This window comes from Octopus bimaculoides, chromosome 20 (assembly GCF_046866305.1).
Source record: "Octopus bimaculoides isolate indiv1 chromosome 20, ASM4686630v1, whole genome shotgun sequence".
Classification (NCBI taxonomy): domain Eukaryota; kingdom Metazoa; phylum Mollusca; class Cephalopoda; order Octopoda; family Octopodidae; genus Octopus; species Octopus bimaculoides.
The window spans coordinates 39,936,192-39,959,936 of record NC_142947.1 but is presented as its reverse complement, the minus strand read 5'-3'; the positions used below and the strand labels follow the sequence as shown (position 1 = coordinate 39,959,936).

General features: G+C 33.2%; 1 protein-coding gene across 13 annotated transcripts in view; it reads right to left on the bottom strand.

Moving 5' to 3' along the window:
* The window catches only part of LOC106873878 (uncharacterized), a 383,411-nt gene that overhangs the window by 163,686 nt on the left and 195,980 nt on the right, over positions 1-23,745 (bottom strand). The window lies entirely within an intron of this gene.

Below are 23,745 nucleotides of genomic sequence, written 5' to 3'. Positions count from 1 at the left end.
GAACTAAGTAGATCGGCCCAAGAAGAGACCCGTGAAATAAGTAACAGCCTTGAAATGTAAATACCAAGTACTGCATGGTTGTAGTCTAGTGACTCAACAAGTACGAGGTAGAGTATAGGAAAGAAAAGAAAAACGTGGGTTTTTCTTCGCAATTTTTCATCTAATCAGAAAGTTAATGTTAAACAACATTCTATTACTGAAGATCAGCAAAAGATTAGACAAAAATTTATCGCTAATCATACACAAACAAATCAATAAAAATTAATTTAGATTAACCACAGATTCGAATATTTCACATACTAAACATTCCAAGAATACCATGTTCTCTCGCTACGGCGAATAAAAAAAGAATTAGAGACACGTCGTATAAATCTGATGTTAATGTTGAAACTAATCTCAAAAGTTAAAAAATGTTTTTATGTTTCAACTGTAGCCTAACGTGCCTTGTTTAGAATGAAACCTATCTTCCGAAAATGGTGAACAGTAAAGTGTTGATATTGAGCTTTTCTTTATCTTCTGATAATATCTATGCTTGGTCACTGATTAGAAAAATGTTGCGCGAAATGTTGCAAAGAGATTCATATGTTTTACTGAGTAATATAGAAACAAAAAAAAATTTGGGGCTCATGATTGAACTGAAGTGAAAGGGAGATAAACCTAGTCGAAATCTGTAGAGACAGAAATGTGCAAGATACTAGAAATTCTACGATGGCTTACAAAGTTGTTTTTAGGTTTTATATCAAACCATGCTATTATCTCTTATCATGAGTGATGACTTAATATCTCACAGAGGAAGAATTACTATACCTAATAAACACATCCGCATACCAGGATATACACATGTGTGCAGATACACAACAACTATTCACACACGCATACACACACGTACAAACAAACACACACTAAGGCTCACTCACGCACACACACACACACACACACACACACACACACACACACACACAATGCAGCAGAGGCAACTTCTTCTGTGTCGTCATTGGGAAATTCACCAAATCTCCGACTCACAAAATTGGGAATTCCTCGGTCCTAATACCAGCTGCATAGACAGCCAATATTCCGAATCTACTCATACAGTGTTGGCTAAATTAATTGCCACCGATTTCCATCCGGACAAGGAAGTTAATACGTGTTACAAAAGAATGAGAGGTGTTCCAAAAAAAGAAAAAGAAAAAAAAAAGACTCAACTGAAAAAAAAAAAAAAAAACTCTTCTGCTACCGAAATGGTATGAATATACCTTGTTGCCTTTAAAGATAATCCCTAGCTGAATGTCTAAGAAACATTGGTTTCCAATTTTGGCGCAAGAACAAAGATATCGGGGGAGATGTGGGTCGGTTTCATCGGCTGCAGTGTCCAAGGGGTACTTAAATTATCGTCTCCAGAAGGATAAGGCACGAAGTCGACTGTGACGGAATTTGAATATGGAACGCGAAGACGGACGATACGCCGCAAAATATTTTGCACGGCGTATTAACCATTCAACCAGCTCACCAACGTATTGTGTCAGAAATAACACAGCTAACGCACCTATATTTCATTAAACTTCAGCAAGGAAGGCCTAAGCATGTATCTACATATCCTATTGTTAATCTGTAGAAATGTAGGAGAAGAGATGAGCTCACTTATTTTTGTGTTGTAGATGACTGAGTGCGTCGATATTTCTAGAACGTTGGGGTTACTTCGGAAATAGGGGAGGCTTGTCTTGGTAGATGTTTAGTAAAGGTCCGTAGTCAGAGTGGAACATGCCTTTTACTTGTCAATATATGTTTATGCGTTACTTTAATTATTATCATTTGTAAGACATGGACAATAGAAAAACATGTATACAATAGAAAAACATGTATACCAGCTGAGTGGATTGCAGCAACGTGAAATGAAGTGTTTTGCTCAACAGCAAAACGCATCGCCCGGTCCAGGAATCGAAACCACAATCTTACGATCATGATGCTGACACCCTAACCACTAAGCCACGTGCCTCCACTAAATAGCTTTTAACAGCCAATAAAATATACAGAAAAATATTTGAATTGAGACAATATGCTGAGATTATATTTCTCCAGTCAGTGTCTATGATTTTTATGAATGTGATTATTCTTTGCTTAATATCAATTTAAATTCTGAAGTTGTATATCCGACCTATGAAACTAAGAATTACTTTCCCAAAGCAAACTTATATCCGTTTATAGCAGTATCACCGTTAAATAAATTGCATAGAATGTAATGTTCATATATCACACACTAAAATGTAACATAACGTTGAATATTCTGATTGTTATTTAGACTTAACACGGACAAGGCATCAACTTCAACATCAACATCAATATCCTTGGTATACGTTTAATGTAGATGCGGGTTAGATATAATTTTACATGCACATATGAGAAAATTGCATAAACGTATGGATATTACTATAATTCAAGACGTGTTCAAAGAATAAGAAGAATTAGGACGTGTCATTGCGGTATACTATTATAAGTTTAGTGACACCAGAATATATATATTCAGTATCAGTAGCGGCTTCAGATGTCAGAATTGTATGTCAGATAAATCAAATATTTAAATGATCGAGGAAGGGAAGGTCAGGCATAATACATCAAAAGCAATTACATTAGAAACAGAGAAGATAATGGTAAGAAGAGATGGAAAGCCGTTGTGGAATTCACGTAAACGCACGCAACACAAAGAACACAAACACAAAAAAACACACAAAGAAACTCTCTCACACACACGCACAAACAAAGAATTATGGAAACACACAATATCACACAAAAACATATTCGTTTATTTGACACCTACAATCCTGAGGGAGATGTAGAGTGGGGGGGGGGGGAGAGGTCGTCATGATATTCAACATATCAAGAAAATTAACCTCAGGGAAGACGAGGTCTTTCCAGATCTGAAACAGATGGTGTCTTCTGAAGTATGAAAGAAAGAAAGAATGAAAGAAAGACAGAAGGAATCGAAGAAAGAAAGAAAGAAAATGAATGAAAGAAAGAAAAGAAAGGAATATGAATGAAGGAAAGAAAGAAAAGGAATAAAGACAGAAAGGCAGAACGAATGGAACACAGAAAGAAAGATAGACAATGAAAGAAAAAAAGAAAATTTCGTAAAATCATTGCCCATAATTACGAAAGCAAAATTATCCCCAAAACTAAAAAATAGGTTTATATTCCAATATTTCGTTTCAATATAGTACTATTAAATTAGCTCTTCCTTTTGTAGATCAAACAAATTGTGACGTCAGCGCTTTAATTTGTGGCTCAAAAATTACGAGGTCATTATATTTCAAATTCTAAAGCCATTGTTATGTGGGACATATGCTGATGTTTTTTTTTTTGTCTTGTACTTATTAAACCAAATATGGTCACTCAGATTATTTCCGATGTTGGTAGACAGATTTTCATAATTAATATGATCAATTCTCTAATTACTCGATTTTGTTAATTAATCATAAAAGTTCATTAATTACTGGATTTTGATAAGTATTCTCGAAATTACTCTAATTAATAGATTTTTGTAATTAAAACGAAAAGTATTTTAATTACTGCATTTTCATAATAAATAAGAAAAGTTTTCGTGATTACTGAATTTCAAATATTTTAAATATATCTAACATAATTCTATTATATATATATATATATATATATATATATATATATGCATATATAAACTTGAACTGATTAGAGTTAATCTAGGTTAAATAACTATAGAGGTTTCTTTAATATAGGAACAGCCACGAATACATATATATATATATATATATATATATATACAACATCAGGCGACACACACACACAGAAAACATATGCGTAAATACGCTCTTACATATATATATATATATATATATATATATATATATATATATATATATATATATATATATATATATATATATACATACGTGTATGTGTGTAAGTATGTATGCATGTATGTATGCATTTATGCATGTGTGTATGCATTTATACATGTATGTAAGTGTGTATGATTCGCAGTCCGCAGTGTATACCTATGGGATTAAACTGGGGAAGAAAAAAAGATTAGCATATTAAATTTCATAGACTATACAATTTTTCAGATCACAATATTTTGAAAACTACTTTCGTAAATCTAATTAATTCTGATGAAAGTTATTACTTTAGCGTATTAAAAATGCAATAATATTTGCGGTACGAATCTCCAGACAACATTAGATGGAGTTGAAACCCTGGTCTAAAAAAAGATGTCTCTGAAGAAATAGACACAGAGTTTAAATAGGAATGGTAGCAGATTTTGCAAAAGTACATTGCTAGCATATATATTTTCCCCTTTCACCCTCTCCCTCATCCTCACACGCTCTCTCTGTCTCATTGTCTCTCTGTCTCTGTCTCTCTCTGGGACATAAAAGAATATATATATGTATATATATATATATATATATATATATATATATATATATATATATATATATATATATATATATATATATATATAACTACATATTTATATATGAACGTATGTATCTATTTATGTATGTTTGTATGTGTATGTGTGTTTGTGTGTGTTTCTATTTCTACCCAGTGTTGCAATACATCTATTTTGTATCTCCTTCCCTGAGGACATATATCCGCGCAGTTATACAAAATCAGTTACACCTATGTATGCACCAACACACAGCGACAAAGACACACAAACACACACGCATCAATACTTTGGAATGCTTACCATTACAGCATACGTTATATTGCCTGTTATGCACCTTATATTTTCTCTGACAGTTAATCGTTTATTTGCTCCTGCTCAAACCCAAAAGAAATTATAAAAATACGTTTTCACAAGAAATACACACACGTCATTTACTAAACTTCTAAGAGTAAGCTTAATAATAAAACATGTTTTGATGTGGGCGATTCAGTGACTGTTCTCTATATTCTCTGAAAGCCTGGCATAATAAATATATTACATTGCTGCCATATATCTCAAATAAATCTATGAGTTAGAGCATGAAGCCGGACCATGTCAATCTTATGGCAGGCTTCTACCTCACTTAGCCGAGATTTTTTTTGCATTGCTTTCGAGTTCATTTTGTTCTGTATATTAATTTTGATTTTAATTTTCTGTTGACACATTTCAATGCCACTCTATTCCTTCTCCAATCATTTTTCTCCTTTATTTAATTTTATATCGCATCACCCAATTTTTTCTTTCTCCACAACTCGTCTTAGCATATTTTATGATGCTTCATAACAATAGTATATTCTTTTCTACTCTTGGCACAATGCTCGAAATTTGTGGGGAGGTGGGGCAAGTCGATTAGGTCGACCCAAGTACGCAACTGGTACTCAAATTATCGACCCCGAAAGGATAAAAGACAAAATCGACCTCGGCAGAATTTGAACTCACAAGGTAAAAACAGACGAAATACCGCTAAGCGTGATAACGTTTCTGCCAGCTCGCAGACTTATGACGATAGTATATTAACCCTTTTTTTCTCTCCCCTCTATCGCATGCTATACACAGAGCATGCATCCCTGATGTGCATGCATAATATATTATACACATTCCCATTTATTTTTCAGGCAATAGAGTAACTTGGAATTTATGAAAGGAAAACAATGTTGCCCAGAAAGTATGTGATACGGGTTTCGATATAAGCGTCTGAAGGTGTCGACCTGGCAGAAACGTTAACTGAAACGTTAGCACGTTTCCCCTGTCTTTTCGTTCTGAGTTCAAATTCCGCTGAGGTCGACTTTGCCTTTGATTCTTTCGGGATCGATAAATTAAGTACTGTGATCCATCTAATCGACTGGCACTCCTCTCCAAAAGTTTCGCGCCTTGTGCCTAAAGTAGAAAAAGATATAAGCGTCTGAAAAGAACCAACCATAGACAGTTGAGACACACTTGTGAACATGCTTTGGACGCAGTAGGGGACAAAGCTAACTTAAGCGTAATTGAATTTAAAAACAATCGAAAACCTGTTACGAAAGCGGACTGGAATATATACTTTCGACATCAGTACTGGTGTAAATAGATGCTAACAGAGCGTAAAGGTATTTCACTGATTATTCTAACCCAGAACTGAATTATTTCACATGGATTGATGGTTCCTAGAATCGAAAACAACTTTTTCTCTATACATTAATTGAATTAGTTCCAAATACTTTATCGCGAAAGTGATTGCTAATTACAGGAAAATACCAATCTTTCGAAAATTATGTATGCAAGAATCACATTACACAGTCTTTGAAAAAAAAAAAAAAACCAAAACAATAAAAAACCTCTTTGAAATGCAGGTAATGTCACCCGACACTTATCAACATAGTTCCGATCTTACATTTAGGAAAACATTAACCTTCTCTCAATAAATAAGTCCGTCCCTGTGAGTTACAGGTGCTACTCATTTTTACCAGCTCAGTGGACTGGAGCAACGTGAAATAAGTCAAACACCCTAACCACTAAGCCATGCGACTTCACAAACACACACACGTATGTGTATATGTGTGTGTATGCATTTACTTTAACAAAACTACACTTTATATTTGTAACAAGTTTATATATATATACATATATAAATATATGAATTGTAATGTATAAATACCTATGCAGATAAGCATAAAATAAAATGTGGCCTGCATAAAATGGATTAAAATTTATACTACAATATACGTCCAAACATTTCACACGGTTACATAAATATTCACCGATGTAAATGACAAAAACGTTTCCTCCAAGCTGAAAGTTTCTCACAAAGATATCGGTACAGACAAGGATGAAATAAATTGCATCCTGATTTAATTCAATGCCATTTATATATTGGAAACAGAGGCAGTGTTAATACCGGGAGGTAATATTTCATCTCCAGTCTGTTTGAACAAACTATAGTGCTAAAGATATCATGAGAGAAACTCTGCACCAAAAAGCTAGCATTAAAATTTCTGTCATCGTATCTACTGTAGTATAGTCTGTTCAAACAGAGCATCCATAGAGCATTACTTCTCTGAATGTCATAAGAAAAACATATAAATATAAATAATCAGCGATGTTTTATGAATACATATTCCCCTAAACACTGATTTTTTTTTTACTCTCGTTTGCATAAAGATCACGTGGAGCTTCGCAAAGGTAGATTGACTAAATAAAAGTTTTAAGTAACAGCATTAACATTCGAGAATTTATATTATCGAGGAGTTGATAAATGATGAAAGATCAAACGTAGAATATATCTTGTCAGTGCAAGAAAATTTCCTAGTGTTTCCAGGCAATGAAAATATCCAGATAGCAAAAGAATGTAAAAGGTGATAGCTATAAATGAGGGGTCAAATAACTTCAGATTACTACAGATGACAGATATGGATAGAAAAAGCCTGAAATACTTTAATGTTTCCAAAGTAGAAATGAGGACAATCTTATTTATTCCACTGAAGCCAATAGATAATGCATTGGATATTTATCATATCGTCTAAGAAAGATGTGTTGTGAACGACTTTGTTTTAGACGACATATTTGACTCTACACACCACATATTTTTATGCATGTATGTGTGTGTATATGCATGTATGAATTTATGTATGTATATATTTATATATGTGTATATATGTCTATATATACGTATGTATATATAGGCACGTATGTAGGTTGGCAGGTAGGTACATACAGAGACAGTTAGACAGACAGCCAAATAGAATTTCATATGTATATTCAGAGTGCGATGGGTAAATTGTGATAATTTTATACTTTCTATTTCGCTACTGCGCATTTTTCTTTTTGGTTTTGTCGACTACCCAGTGTTGTCGGGTCAGTTGGGCACCGTCTGTGAGAAAAGCAGCACCATGATGCAATTCACTCCGGCAGAGGTTTGGAAACAACATGCTGTAGTGTTTGGCATTCCGAGCATATGGGTGTCAGTCTGCAGACAGTGCAATCTGAAAACATATAACCCAGAATTATAAAACGCAAACATCCAGTCAAAATCATAGTGTTTGCAATGATCGCTAGTGGCGACGATTTTCTACCACCATTCATCTTCCCACATGACCTCTGGCTCAACAGAGAGGCCAACATTAAGTGCTAGGAGGAGGTAGTGCTGCCCTGGGTCAAGGGGATGGCTGCTGGAAGACCCTTCACACAACAGGACTATTCCCCAAAAAAGGAGAACCATTTCCTGGTTGCCAAATAATTTCTGCGACCACATCACCCCTACATCTTGCCCCGAGTTACAGGAGATCCCAAAGAGTTGAAGCCGATGACGATTTTGTTGAATAAATTTACTCTTTAGTATATGAAAATGTCAGTGTCATTTTCATTTGTGTACACACACACACACACACACACACACACACACACACACACATACACACACACACACATACACATATATATATGTACGTGTGTGTTTTTTTAAGTGTCTGTGTTTGTGTGTATACTAAAGTTAAACTGGCAAATTATAAGACAATTAGATGGCATGAGAGTTGATGACTAACGAAGATACCGCTTGAAACTGAGGAATAATTCAAAGTAATAATTTGATGGATATTTCACTCGTTAGCGTAGCTAATTTTTATGGGTCGTTATTAAGCTAAAAATAACGACTGATATTATATGCCTCATCCTGAAGTAATTATGTAAAAAAAAAAGAATTATTTGTGAGATATTTATTTTAAGATAAAAATCTAAGATTTTGGCTGAAATGCCAGTAAGATCATAACAGCTTAGACTGCAATACCGCTTAACGTAGGTATTGATTATATAAGAATAAATGTCATGTAGTTTAGACATTAGCAGATCGTTAATGGAAAGATTACAGACAACGGAAATATTTATGGCACCTTACACCACAATATAGAGAAATTACTTCCACAATATTAGAAAGTGTCATTAAAGTTGCTAAATTAACCTTATTGGAAATCGAAGACAATGACAATATTAAGTAATGCCAAGTAATAGAGCGACCGAATATCTCCAAATCTGACTGGAACTTGAGAATAACTTCCTGCATTAATAACTCAAAAAATAATTTTATTATTAGTTTATTCAAAGATGGCGTGCTGACAAAACCGTTAGCACATCAGACAAAGTTCTTAGCGACATCTTGACCGCTTTCGTTCGGAGTTCAGATCGTACTGAGATCGACTTAGCTTTTTCATCCTTTCGGGGACCAATGAAGGACAAGTACCACTGGATCGCTGAGATCGACGTAATCGGTCATCACCTTCCCCAAAATTGCATGCCTTGTGCCTATAATAGAAAGGATTATTACTTCATTGGAGTGCGGCGAGGAGGAAGAAAATATTAATATGCCAGGAAAATGCCTAACCGTATTTCCTACTGCTTCACGTTCTATGTTCACATACTACGAGATCATCTTTGCTATTCTGTAGCCCATTACATTAGCACACTGGGGTCGATTTAATAAAACTAGCACCTCCCAGTAAAATGACAGGCTTTGTGTCTATCATAGAAAGAATCATAAGTTCATTCTAGAAAACGCTGGAGCAGGTCTTTATTGTCGTCAATGTTTTCGAATGACAGAAATTAGCGCCAGTGTTACGAAATGAAAACTGTATATATTCGTTTAAGTTATAAGAAAATATCTTATTGTCTATGTTGTTAAAAGTATCAATCATTTCTGGGACACTAATAAAGATTTGCCATTCTATTGTATCAAGTATTTAACCTATGTGTTATAAGTGTTTTACTATTTCACATTTGACTTTTAAATAAGTAGACTTGTATCATTAATTACGTAAAGGTGTACTCCGCAGCAAATAGAATTCACACGCACCTTAAACTGCTGTATTGCCATATGTTCAAAATATCAACACATTTGCCACATAAAGTCTATTTGCAGGGACAATTAATTCAATAGGGAATATCAAACTTAATATAAATGTCAGTACTTTGAGTTTAAAGATACATATAATTGAACTGTAACATTTTCGTATTTTCTCCTCATTCCTACATGAAATTTATAACAACCATAACAAAATTTGCTTAGAGTGCGAAAAAGTAATTTTTCCTAAAGTATGCTTCCAAAGTCAGAGTTGAACGTTTCCTTGCTAGCGAAATTTAATTCAGATCAAAACTTATTCATATAAATACATTCACTATATATATATATATATATATATATATATATATATATATATATATATATATATATATATATATATATATATATATATATATATATATTGTGACATTTAAATAGATAATATTTATCCTTCACCAGAAGGAGTACTTTTTTGTTGAATTTTCTATCATGGAACGGGACACTGTATATTTATATATATATATATATATATATATATATATATAATAATAATAATAATAATAATAATAATAATAATAATAATAATAATAATAATAATAATAATAATAATAATAATAATTTTAGAACAAACAGTAAAAGTTTGTCATTATAGTACTCAGAGCTTCGAATATCGGAGAGAAGAGCTGTGACACATTGGCGGCGGCTATTAGTGGCAACAGACGCTATGTGTGGATACATGTGTATGTATGAATAGGTACATACACATATATATGTGCGTCTATTTTGTGTGTGTGTACATATCTTAGACGTACAAATACTCAATTGCTCAAAGTTTTATGCATTAATAATGAAATTACAGAAAAAATGTTTTAAAAAGTGATTTGGCAGCGGAATTGCTTTAAATGCTGCTTTCTGACATGCATCATTACCGATTACGGTGGATTGGACCGCATGAATTTAGTCTTTTAATAACTTCATTCGCTGCTTTATAGTGAGCATCTTAGCGAATTCGAAACACTAAGGAATAAATACAGTTTGAAAATATAAAATGTCTAAATGGAAGTCTCTACCTAAATTCCACCCGCATCAAAATTGACGTTAATTCCTAATTCCATTTAAACACTATGAATTTCTTTGAGTTTATACATTTTGTGTTCCACCCGTCGAAATCACACGCAGTTTTTAATCTCCTTTAACCTTTAGCACACAGTAGGTTCATCATGTCACCGTATGAGTTTTATCCCTTGCAGTAACAGGGCAGTGACAGGAGAAACAGTTGTAGGGAAAAATGCAATGTTAAAAGTTAGAATAAATTATGAGTCTTCTTACAGGAACAACATTTTGACAATAAAAAGCACACGTATTCGTTTTATATCAGTTCTTGTTCATTCGTTAATTGGTTAACTACAAAACCGACTAATCAATCGGTTGTCTTATTTATCGTTCATTTAATTAATCAGTCAGTTATAGATGCGTAAATAGTTAGCCAGAAAAACAATAATACAGAAATGAAATAGAACTAGTGTGTGTTCATTATTGTCTTAATGATCTTTCTGCGACACAATAACAGTTGTTTTGGAGTACGAGTTTACATGAAGTGTATTTATTTCAAGTTTTGGCACAATGCCAGCAATTTCGGGGGAGAGACGAAGTCGATAACAACGGTCCCAGTACACAACTGGTCCGGTTCTTATTTTACTGATGCAAAATGGATGAAAAGCAAAATCAGCCACGGTGAAATTTGAATTCAGAAAGTGAATAGATTGCCTGAAAAGTGTTGCACGGAACGCAAACTCTGCCAGCACGCTGCATTAGTCCACACCAAAACAAATACAAAATACGAACTATACATGTTATACTTTCTCTCAAATTTCCTCTCTAGTTCTAATAAAATAGCTTTCCTTGAAGAGTCTTTGGAGATATGAAAAGGAAGTTAGGCGTTTTTCTTCAGACAGTCGGTACTCTGAGATCAAATCTTAGTGAGAGAACAGCCACATTCACCGTCTGAATAGCTGAAGACAAGGAGAACGTAGTATGTAGTAACTGGAGGGTCTTTATGTGTTCTCTTCGTATCTCTCTCTAGAAGGCCATTGCAAATCTCTGCCATTATCTCAGTGAATATATTATCTTCCCCAAAAAAGTGGCGTACATAGCAGAGAATTGCAAGTTTAAGGAAATGAGAGATTTCCAATGAAAAAATATACATTTCAGAAGACCCTGCATGTAGATGTACATAGTCAGTATATATTTTCCCTTAGATATTTGTTGATATAAATAATTAATATATCGTAGTACTGTCATTCCATCACACTTTATCTCTTAACACCTTTCTGTTCCCCAAAACTCTGGATTCGAAATCTTGTGACAAATTCTGCCTTTGTTCCCAGATCATTTCTTATTGCAGAAAGTTACATAAGCACACACGCACACATACACGTATGTATATATATATATATATATATATATATATATATATATATATATATATATATATATATATATATATATATATATGTATATATGTATATGTGTGTGTGTGTGTGTGTGTATGCGTGTGTATATATATATATATGTGTGTGTGTGTATAAAACAGAATAATATATATATATATATATATATATATATATATATTAGATTCAAATTACGATAAACGTAAACAAACAAACGAAGTTTGCTTTTAGAGGCGTTGAGATGTCTTAGAAAGTTAAAGAAGTGATTTTAAATTCTCAAACGCAGGATAATGCTAATAATATTGCCTGAACGGGATAAGCCACCCCTATTTTGCAGAAAAAAGTTACATATGTATATAACTTTGTGAATTGGGGTTATGTTCTCTGAATAGATGACATTGTAATTTCTAAACTTGGTGATAAATTTTCAATGGAAGATTTTGCAGTCTCAGCAGTTTTCCATCACATTCGTACAGGCCTTTTGTTAATGTATGGTACATATAATAATTTATTAGTGACAAATATTAAGACAGAAGAATAAGACCAATAAGCAGAACAAATATTCATTTACGTTGTAAAGAAAACTAGAGATCAATTATTTAACTTGAGTACATGAATCACATTTGCTTCATTGTCTCTACATAAATAGTAAAAAAATTGAAGGCAATTAGTACACTCTATACGATGCTTTCTATTTTTGATAATTTCCTTACAGCGTTTCGTGATGAATGCATTTCTGTATCCTGGCAAAAAACGCCAGGCACATATAAACATTTATTTTTATATTGTAGACATTTGTTAGTTTACTAAACTTTCCAACTATGATAATTAAACGCGTGCTTTATCTTTTTAAAATTATTCCAAAATCCTCGTTTTGGTTTTTCACTCACTTAAAATTGGAAAAATTATTGGTGAATCATTCTTTAATAATACTGCGAAATGAGCATTTACTGACAGGGCTTCTAACGTTGGAAAACTACGAATACAAACACACACACAAACTCACATACACACGCTATATATATAGCCACTCCTGCGCCTATATATATATATATTTTAACCAAAAAATTTGGTAAAAAATATAGTATCTGTTAAAAATCTTAGCAAAAAAACTCACAATAAAGTATTTTCAACGGATCAATTTTGAGCTCTATTTAAAGTTGATATATATATATATATATATATATATATATATATATATAAACGTATCAGTATTTTATTTATTTTTTGAAATACTATAAACTAAATGAATCCAAATATAATATATAGTAACATTCTGGTTAAATCTGTATTCGAAAACAGGGAAAGAAACTGTTTCAATTGAATATTAGGCGCTGGCCTCAAGTCTCAAGATCTATTAGAAACGCCCAAAAGTCTCACGATACATTAGAAGTGCATAAATGTCTCAAGATATATGCCAAGGAAAGCTGAGCTTTTAAAGAATCTGAAAACCCAGTTATTCCCTGCAGTGGTACAATTTGTTTGGCAGTTTTACGCTTACAACTGGACTTAATGAAAGGTTTGTAAATATGTAGATAGGTAAATAAGCGCGCATCCATCGTCTTGTTTGGGAAATGTTCTGGTAAGAATGTCACCATGGAAGGATGTAAAATTATCTTCGGAAAACGCACTTCATTCCACTGGAAACTGCTTATCCTGCTTCAGTTTCGTTCGAACAGACTTTGTCTTCGCTCAAAGGCAAGTGGCAAGGAATTATCAAATGACATTCGGATGGGAGTAGCAAATCTACACATCGTATGGGAAATTGAATTTTGTGAACATTGGTCATGTAAATTCCTCGAAGCTTTACTTGGTGATGTTCATGATGATGATGATGACGATGATGATGATGATTAACAGGAGAAGGAAGAGAATGCCGATTACGACAATGATGACAATGACGAAATGATGATGATGATTATGATGATGATGATGATTATTATGATGATGGAAAGAATATGAATTGTAGGCAACTAAAAACTTCAGTCATATAGCTTAAGGGTTAATTAGATAAATAGCCGTCGAGTTATTTTTCTTGGAAATTGTGGATAGTCAAAAGGCGTTACGATAATTATTCACCTAGCTAGAATAATTCTCACCGAAAAATTTGCTAGTCAATAAATAAAGTATCGAACCTATAGTGAAGGGTTATTTTCTATTCAATTAGTGTCATATCCTACACGATCCCTTTCACTGAAAGTCTCCGTCTCATCGCATTTATGTAGCCACATGAAACCATTAACGAAAGCTTGGTCCATGTTGTTAAAAAGTCATATTCATTTGGGAGTAACTGCCAAATGCATATACACATATGTATGCTGTTGTAAAAACCTGGACTGTAGTATGTGCCGTGATCTCCACTCCACTTACTTCCAAATATTTTCGACGCTTATTATTCACTTTGGCGGTTAGCTAATGGTTAAATCCAGTATTCAAATAAACATATATTTTTAATTCTTTCTTTTTTTGTCTTTTAACCTCATTTTCCACGTATCATCTTTATAAATATTAAAATTCAAATTTTGTAAACGAAGTGTTTCTGATTTTGCGATTTGAAAGAAACAGTCTATCGTGGACGTGACTTGCTTCGATTAATATAAAGCTATTATTCTTTTGCCTAAAATAATTTCCGGCATATTCTGAGAATTGGACAACGAAAGAAATAAAAAAAAAGCAAATTGATCTTTGCTACATCTACAAAGAAAGCTACCTTTCAGGCTTTCACAGAAGGAAAGCAATTTTAAATGACGTCAAGACACGCACACTTACACGTTTACTAACAGCACATGTATATCGATCAATAAATGGAGGAATCCCGTCACTTTAATCTGCATTAGAAGAAGACAGGATTTTTTCTTTTCATTCTTCTGCGAAAACATTCATAAACAGAGAAAAGTAATTTTCTGCTTTCCATGAAGTGGATGTTAACAAACACAAACATACAATCGCTCACAATAGAAAATTATATTGAAAATGAAAGTGAAATACCGTGTCATTCATATAATCTAGGTTCTGTTTTGGTGGCTGAACGTATGTGGCTGGTGAGCTTTGTTGGTCTGGGTGGCATTATGGTGGAAGGGCTTTGCGTGAGTGGGGCTTTATGTGTGTGTAGAGAGAGAGTTGAGTGTAAGAGGAACATGTAGCAGTGTAGGTGTCTATATTTTCTTCGGCAAAGAATAAGTAGAATACAATTGAGAACTTGAGTCTGTGCATTGGTAACCTTAATAACACAACGATGTCGTAACCTATATTAAAAAATAATTTATACATTTAATCATATGCAATGGTCAATATATGCAATATAAATCCCATATTCCAACCATTCCTAATCACTGTTATATAATAATATTAAATTCCGATTATGAAATAAATTTATATTACATTTTTAAAAAATAATTAATTAATGTCAATTCTGCTTCAGAAAACGCAGCGTGGAGCATCTTTAATATTTTCCAGAATGCTTTTCCATAATTACATATACGAAAAATAAGAATTTTGGAATTACTCAAAACAAAACAAATAATTTTCGATTAGTGTTAGCATTTTATATTCAGGGTAAAGATTAGTGTTTATTGTGAAAGATTAACGTTTACAGGGAAATTTTAAGGTTAGGGTGTAAGATTCAAGTTTTAAGAATATCACATAGAGAATAGTATTTAAGGAGAATTTCTTATTTAATCATGATTTAGTATTGTTGTAACATTAATGAATAAAAATCGCCTTCAATTTTCGAAGTAAATAAAAATTTACGAGCTCTTTGGTGTTTATTTAAACAGTTTGTCCACTGCGAGATATTTCCTCCATGACAAAACACAGTGAATGACTTGTTTACATGTACGAACGTGCTATTAGCATACTCGGACTGGTAATATCATTACAAATATAATATAATATTTGAACAAGGCATGAAGGATGCTTACTGCAAGACATCTCCATATGCGGTATACCTTAACAACTTTCACTTTTTACGTAATAAATGAAATGCAAATACGTTTTAAGAAGTATAAAACAAAAGCATTTTTGTTACAAAATTTGTTTCAGATCAAAGCATAATGAGCATTATAATGAGGCAAGGAGGGTGTTTATTGCACAAATCATCAAAGTGTTAAGTAGTTATTGTCGTTTTATTCTTGTTTATATAGCTTTCATGAAATAAAAATAAGGAATTAAGGAAAAAAAGTATTGTGTACGGATTTTTGTATGAGATCAAAATACTATGAAGGAATCATGCTGAAGCAAATCCGATTTATTAGCCAGGAAATGAGTGCTTTATGTTCCACGCCATGTCGTGTATCCTTGCGGTTCATTTGAATTTTTAATAATATCATTTACATTAAGGCGGCGAGCTGGCAGAAACGTTAGCACGCCGGGCGAAATGTTAAGCGGTATTTCGTCTGCCGTTACGTTCTGAGTTCAAATTCCGCCGAGGTCGACTTTGCCTTTCATTTATCGGGGTCGATAAATTAAGTACCAGTTACGCACTGGGGTCGATGTAATCGACTTAATCCGTTCGTCTGTTCTTGTTTGTTCTCTCTATGTTTAGCCCCTTGGGGGCAATAACGAAATAGGTATTTCTTCTGTCTACGTTCTCAGATCAATTTCTGCCGAGGTCAACTTTGCCTTTCATGCTTTCGGGATCGATAATTTAAGTACCATTTACGCACGGGGGTCGATGTAATCAATTTAATCCCTTTGTCTGTCCTTGTTTGTTCCATCTATGTTTAGCCCCTTGTGGGCAATAAAGAAATAAAAAACGTTAGCACACCGGACGAAATGCTTAGCAGTATTTCGTCTGTCTTCTTGTTCTGAGTTTAAATTCCGCCGAGGTGCACTTTTTTCCTTTCATCATTTTGGGGTCGATAAATCAAGTATCAGTTGCGTACTGGGGTCGATCTAATCGACTGGACCCCGGCCCCAAAAGTTCGAGCCTTGTGCCTAGAGAAGAGAAGCATAATTTCATTTGCATCAAGGTGGCGATTTGGCACAATCGTTAGCATGCAGACTAGAATTCTTAGTGACTCTTCATGCTTTACGTTCTTAGTTCAAATTCCACAGAGGTTGATTTTTCATTTCAACATTTCGGGGACGATAAATTAAGTACCAGTTCACACTTGGGTTATATGTAGTCGTTTACTTCCTCACTAGAAATTTCTTCTTTGCATCAAAGTCTGAAACCAATATTTTTATTTAAATTAAGGCTCAGAGCTAGCAGAATTGTGACCACGCCACGAAAACTGCCCAGCGGCATTTTGACCGTCTTAAATTCTTAAGTTTACATTCCAGTGAGGTCCAATTTGTCCTTTATTCTTTCAAGGTCGATACAATAATTACCAGTACAACACTCGAACTTACACCGCTGGTGCCAAAATTTGAAACCAGTTGTTTTATTTACATCATATCAGCAGCTGCCTGCACCCCAGTATTTCAAAGATTATATCACCAATTTGGATGTCCCGTATTTTTTATGGCGCGCATGGTATAACCTTAGATTAGAAATTTATCCACTGAAACACAACGTAGAGACGTTCTTATTCTGTGCACTAATTTTATATAAAACCAAATTATACAGAATTATGACCATTTTCTGGGAACTATAAATGACAACTTGTAGCATGGCATGGTAATAAATAAGAATTGATCGTTCTTGACAACAATTATAATGTAACGTAATCAGAAACACACACACAAAATGACAATACAGTATAAGCTAGATAACTTTAGTCATAGCATTTTTCCAATCGCATCATGGTTATAAATCACTTCACTTAGGCTTTATGAAGACACGTGGGATTCAGCTGAACGTTCTGCGGTGCACTAGAGTACATTAGTCTGCAATGTATCGTTTTATTAACCTATTTCATATTCATTTTATTTCCATCTTCTTTCTGTTATTTTGCTTTTCATTTCTTCATCTTTGATGTCTCTTTTCTCGTCTCTTTGTATACAAGTCCTTTTTTTTTGCTTCATTGTTGTTCACTTTCTAGATATTTTTTTCCCTTTATTTTGTTACGCGATGTTATGTGATTGCATCCTATCTTCTTTCTGTTTTTGTTTCTTTGCTTTACTCAATGTTTCTTATGCTTTCGATATTTCGTTTATGATTTCTTTGCCGTTTGATTGGTTTATTTCCTCTGCCACATCATTCGACATTCACCCCTTTCTTTTCCTGCTGTTTGCTATATTTTAAGACCTATTATTGCTTTATCACTTCACATATATTCCGAATAACCATAAAATATCCTTTCATAGTGACTTTATAAATTCTTCATTCACATTTTACAAATTACATTATCGACTTGAGTGCTCAGACGTACAAATTATTTTGCTTAAAAGTACGCGACATAGACATCTTCCTATTTTGCTATTCATACATAATCTTTATCTTTAATATATATATATATATATATATATATATATATATATATATATATATATATATATATATATAAGCAATAATAAATCTCTGAAAGGGGTATAAACAGAAGCAGCACGACAACATGAAGTATATTTGCTATGTGGTCAGCCACATTTAAGTGTCAAATATACTTCCTGTATATATATATATATATATATATATATATATATATATATATATATATATACATATATATATATATATATATATATATATATATATATATATATATATATATATATATATTCATACATATATATATATATATATACATATATATATATATATATATACATATATATATATATATATATATATATATATATATATATATATATATATATATATATATTTATACGTGTACACATTCTATATATCCATGTATAAATTACAAATATACAAGTATGTATTACTACTATACACATATATATCCATATATGCATATATATATATATATATATATATATGTGTATATGTATGTGTGTGTGTGTGTGTGTGCGTGCGCGCGCGCGCGTGTGTGTATGTGCGTGCGTGTGTGTGTATGAGACAGTTTATAATCCACACGTGCGCATATACACGTATACACTACAACATATAAACATATAGTAGCAGCAGCAGAGACACAAATAGAACCAGCAGCAGCACCATTGCAAGCGATAGCATCAATAACACCAACGAAACCAACGAACTGTTTTTTCTCCGTCCAGCCTCGTCATATCCCTAGCGTTCAATACCAGATTCCCGTTTGGCCGTACGGCTTTTTAATGTTGTTTTCACCGTCCATTTTTTCCTGTCTTGGTTTGTGTTTGCCACCTTGGAATCCTCTGTTTAGTGGGTCGATCCACTACTCAGGAAGACACTATTCTAGAGTACAATCTGCCTTATCTTCGAAACGTCTAGTTAGAATAGAGGCAGCTGACGAAGGATTAATTCCAAGTGACTATCTGTTGACCTATGCGTTCGTTCCGTTGTCTGTAGTTCATTTTTCTAACGTCCTGAACCCTGATAAGCATCTATATACACATGTAGATGTAAGTATGTGCATATACGTGTGTATACATGCATACATATTCCTTGTATTATATATATATATATATATATATATATATATATATATATATATATATATATATATATATATATATATATATATATATGTATATATGTATGTATGCATGACCGAAGAGTGTATGTTGCAGGTGCTTCCGAACATTTCATGACATGAAAGTCTTCTACGCCCATAGCTTTTTTAATAATCGGGAGATGAACCATGCTGTGATACGTATGCAAACATATGTATGTATGTATGTATGTATGTATGTATGTATGTATGTGTGTGTGTGTGTATGCGTGTATTTACGTCTCTGTATGTGCGTACGTGTGATTGTGCGTACGATGAAAGATAGATAGATAGATAGATATAAACGCATACTAACTTGAGCGAATTTAACATGAAAGCGAAAAACTATACGAACATATCTAATTTCAGTAGGATTATATGAAAACTTAGTAATCATGAAATTAAAATGCAATTTAATGTTAATTTTGTTTCAATATTTCCCTAAGCTAGTGTCTATTTTTTTTCCAGAAATCTCTCTTCATACACTTTTCACTTGGGAACAAAATCAGGGAAACTTAAATGATAACAGAAAACAAAAACTTAGCATTCGTAAATATTCCTTCATGATATCAGCTCATTATGTTTTTTCATTTTTTAAAAATATTTAAAAATTATTTTATTACCTCAGCGCATCTCATTTTCATCAGTTAATTTAGTTCCGAGTTATTTTCCTGTTGAAACTATTCTGTTTTTAACGTTTCATTACGTCTTCATTTTTAGCTGACTGATCTTGGAAAATTATAACAGGTGTCTAAATCAACGATGTTGTGATATTTAGGTCTATCAGGAAACTAATATCAAATTCAATTATGGATTTTATATTGAATCATTTCTACTTTTTATTCATTTGTTCTGAGTTACTATTTTTTATTGTTACAATATTTGAATAATTGTTTACTGCTGTTTCCATAAATCCTATCATCGTTATGTTCTGCAAATGTTATATCATGTTAGATATATAATATCTTCGTTAATATTCGCCATGATTGACTTCTACACATCTCTTTCTTCGATTCCTGCTAACATATAATCGGTTTATTTTTCCCATTCATTCTAAGATTTGCTGTGTCTTACTAGGTGTTATATTGGAGGACTTGTATCTATTACTATTTATATTATCTGGTCATCTCATAACTTCTGGTCGATTTTACCTTTTTTAAAATTGAATGAAATTTAATAGTATTTTAGAATGTCTAATGAAATTAAAAATTATTTTTATGCATTTGTGTATATTTAAACTAATAAAATATAATTTTACAGAATAATAGAATTAAAATTTGTTTGATTGAAACACTTTCCAACATGGAAGTATCCAAAGAGCATTTGTGGCACATAATGCTTTATGAGTACAAGAAAGGAAACTCTGGAGCCGAAGCGACTCGAAACAAACACTAAGTTTATGCGAAGGAATGCTTGAATGAAAGAACTTGCAGAAGATGGTTTGCAAAATTCAGAAGTGGATATTTCAGCCTTAAGATAAAAATCGAACAGGAAGTCCAGTTGAGTTTGTTGATAAGCTCCTTAAGGTATTACTTGAAGACAATCCTGCATTATCAGTTGAAGAATTGGAAATAAAGCTTAGTTCAAATCATAAAACTGTTCATCCTCATCTTCAACAACTTCGAGAGGTTCCTAAACTTGGAAAATGGGTTCCTCATGAATTGTCCGAAAGCAACCACAGATCCCGAGTTGGCATCTTCTCTTCTCTCCCTTCTCACGAACTCATTTCGCCCTCTTTGGATAGGCTTGTGACTGGTGACGAAAAATGGATTTTCTATCGAAATGTTAAACGTCGTAAACAGTGGCTTGGTAAAAGGGAGAAAGCTCATCCACAACCGAGAAAGGAAATTCATGGGAAAAAGTTTTTTTTTCTCTCTCTCTCTCTCTGGTGGGATTGCAAAGGAATATTTCACTTTGAATTTTTACCACCTAATGCATCAATGAATATTCAAGTCTACTATTAGCACTTATAGCATTTGAACCAAGCTTTGAAGAAAAAAAGACCCGCTTTAGTGAATCGAAAAGGAGTGATGTTTCATCAGGACAATGCATGACCCCACATTGCAAAGATCACATCACAGAAGATTGAAGAGCTTGGTTGGGAAAAAATTCCTCATCCACCTTATTCTCCCGACCTTCCTCCTTCAGACCACCATTTGTTTCGTAGTTTTCAGAATCATTTTGGAGACATAACTTTCGCAAGCCGGGAGGAGGTCGAAACTGAGATTTCAGAGTTCTTCGCTTTGAAACCAAAAGAGTTTAACATTGATGGGATTAAAAAGTTTGTAAATAGATGGAAGGAAATCATTGATAATCGGAAAATAAATTGATGATTAAATTTCAATTAAATATAACATCTGATCACTTGTTTTCTTTATTCAAAATTCGGACAGAACTTATGGGATGACCTGATATATAATTTTATATTTGACTTTAAGTAGAAAACACATTGGTATCGTATTCAATGAAATGATAATAACATTGCTAAAAAATATTGAAAGTAATTCTAATCAAAATATTCATGGGAAATACTATATTTCTAAGGGATTAGTGTAACGATAAAGCAGGGTTAAAGCTTATATAAGACATTTAATGCTAATCCTGTTTACAGTACTTGTCTTTTTGGATGATTTGCATTTCTATTTTGTCTCGACAAGAAAATAATAAGCCCGTAGCTAGAATCCATGCAGCAACAATGGAAGTGGCCTATATACGAATATCTGTCACCTAAGGGTTTTCAGAAACAAATATGTTTATTTATCATTCATGCATCAATGAAAATAGTTTTCGCTACGAATTGTTATTAAATATTATGCATATATATTTAGCATATCATTGTCGTTATAAATGTGCTGCTTCTATTTCCAAGTGATTATGCATATGCTGCCAGTTTAAACAAGATATTTCCACATATTTGTATTTGGCTCCAACATAGTAGACTTAAAGTACAAGTAACATAAACGGAATTCTGCGTGAATTATGGGAGAAACAAGGGAGACATGGGTTTTTCTATTTGATAATTCCCGCATTATAAATTGAAAATTTCAAATACAATAAAGGAATTTGAACTTGGAACGTAAAGACAGACGAAATACCGCTAAGCGTTTCGCACGGCGTCCTAACGTTTCTGCCAACTCGCCACCTTAAATATTCTTTTCTACTCTAGGCACACGGCCCGAAATTTTAGTGGAGGGAGCTTTCAACCTAGTACACAACTGGTACTTAATTTATCTATCCCGAAAGGATGAAAGGCAAAGGCGGCCTCGGCGGAATTCGAACTCAGAACGTAAAGACAGACGAAATACTGCTAAGCATTTTGCCCGGTATGCTAACGTCTCTGCCAGCTCATCGCCTTCGAAACCCTGAATATTGAAAAACCCAGCTGCTTGAATTTCACTACAAAAGAAATGAGTGAGAGTGTCGTAGCGGAGAACATAAAGTAACCGAATGAATTTTAATGCAACAACACAAACATGTTTAACACTGCACGAGCGGGACTAATGCCCGAGGTTCATCTATACAGCCATGTCAACAGAATTAATTTCCCGTGAATATACACCAAATTTAGGTATCTCTACGGAGACAAAATCCGTTACCGGCAACTGGCACAGATTGATAATAAACGAATAGCTGGGGAATTTGCTGTTAATTACTTGGTTACAACAACTTAGAGTAAATAGAGACTCTTGGAGAATTTACAGATATGAACATGATTTTAAGGCAATTTAACCAAAATATAGTAAACTCGTGCGAGTGAAATTATTTTAGAGGAGTGGCTCTGTGGTAAGTAGCTTGCTTACCAACCGGCAAGTGTCTTCTATCAAAGCCTCGTGCCGACCACAGCCTTGTGAGTGGATTTAGAAGACGGAAACTGAAAGAAACCCGTCGTATATATGCATATATATATATATATATATATATATATATATATATATATATATATATATATATATATATATATATATATATATATATATATATATATATATATATATATAT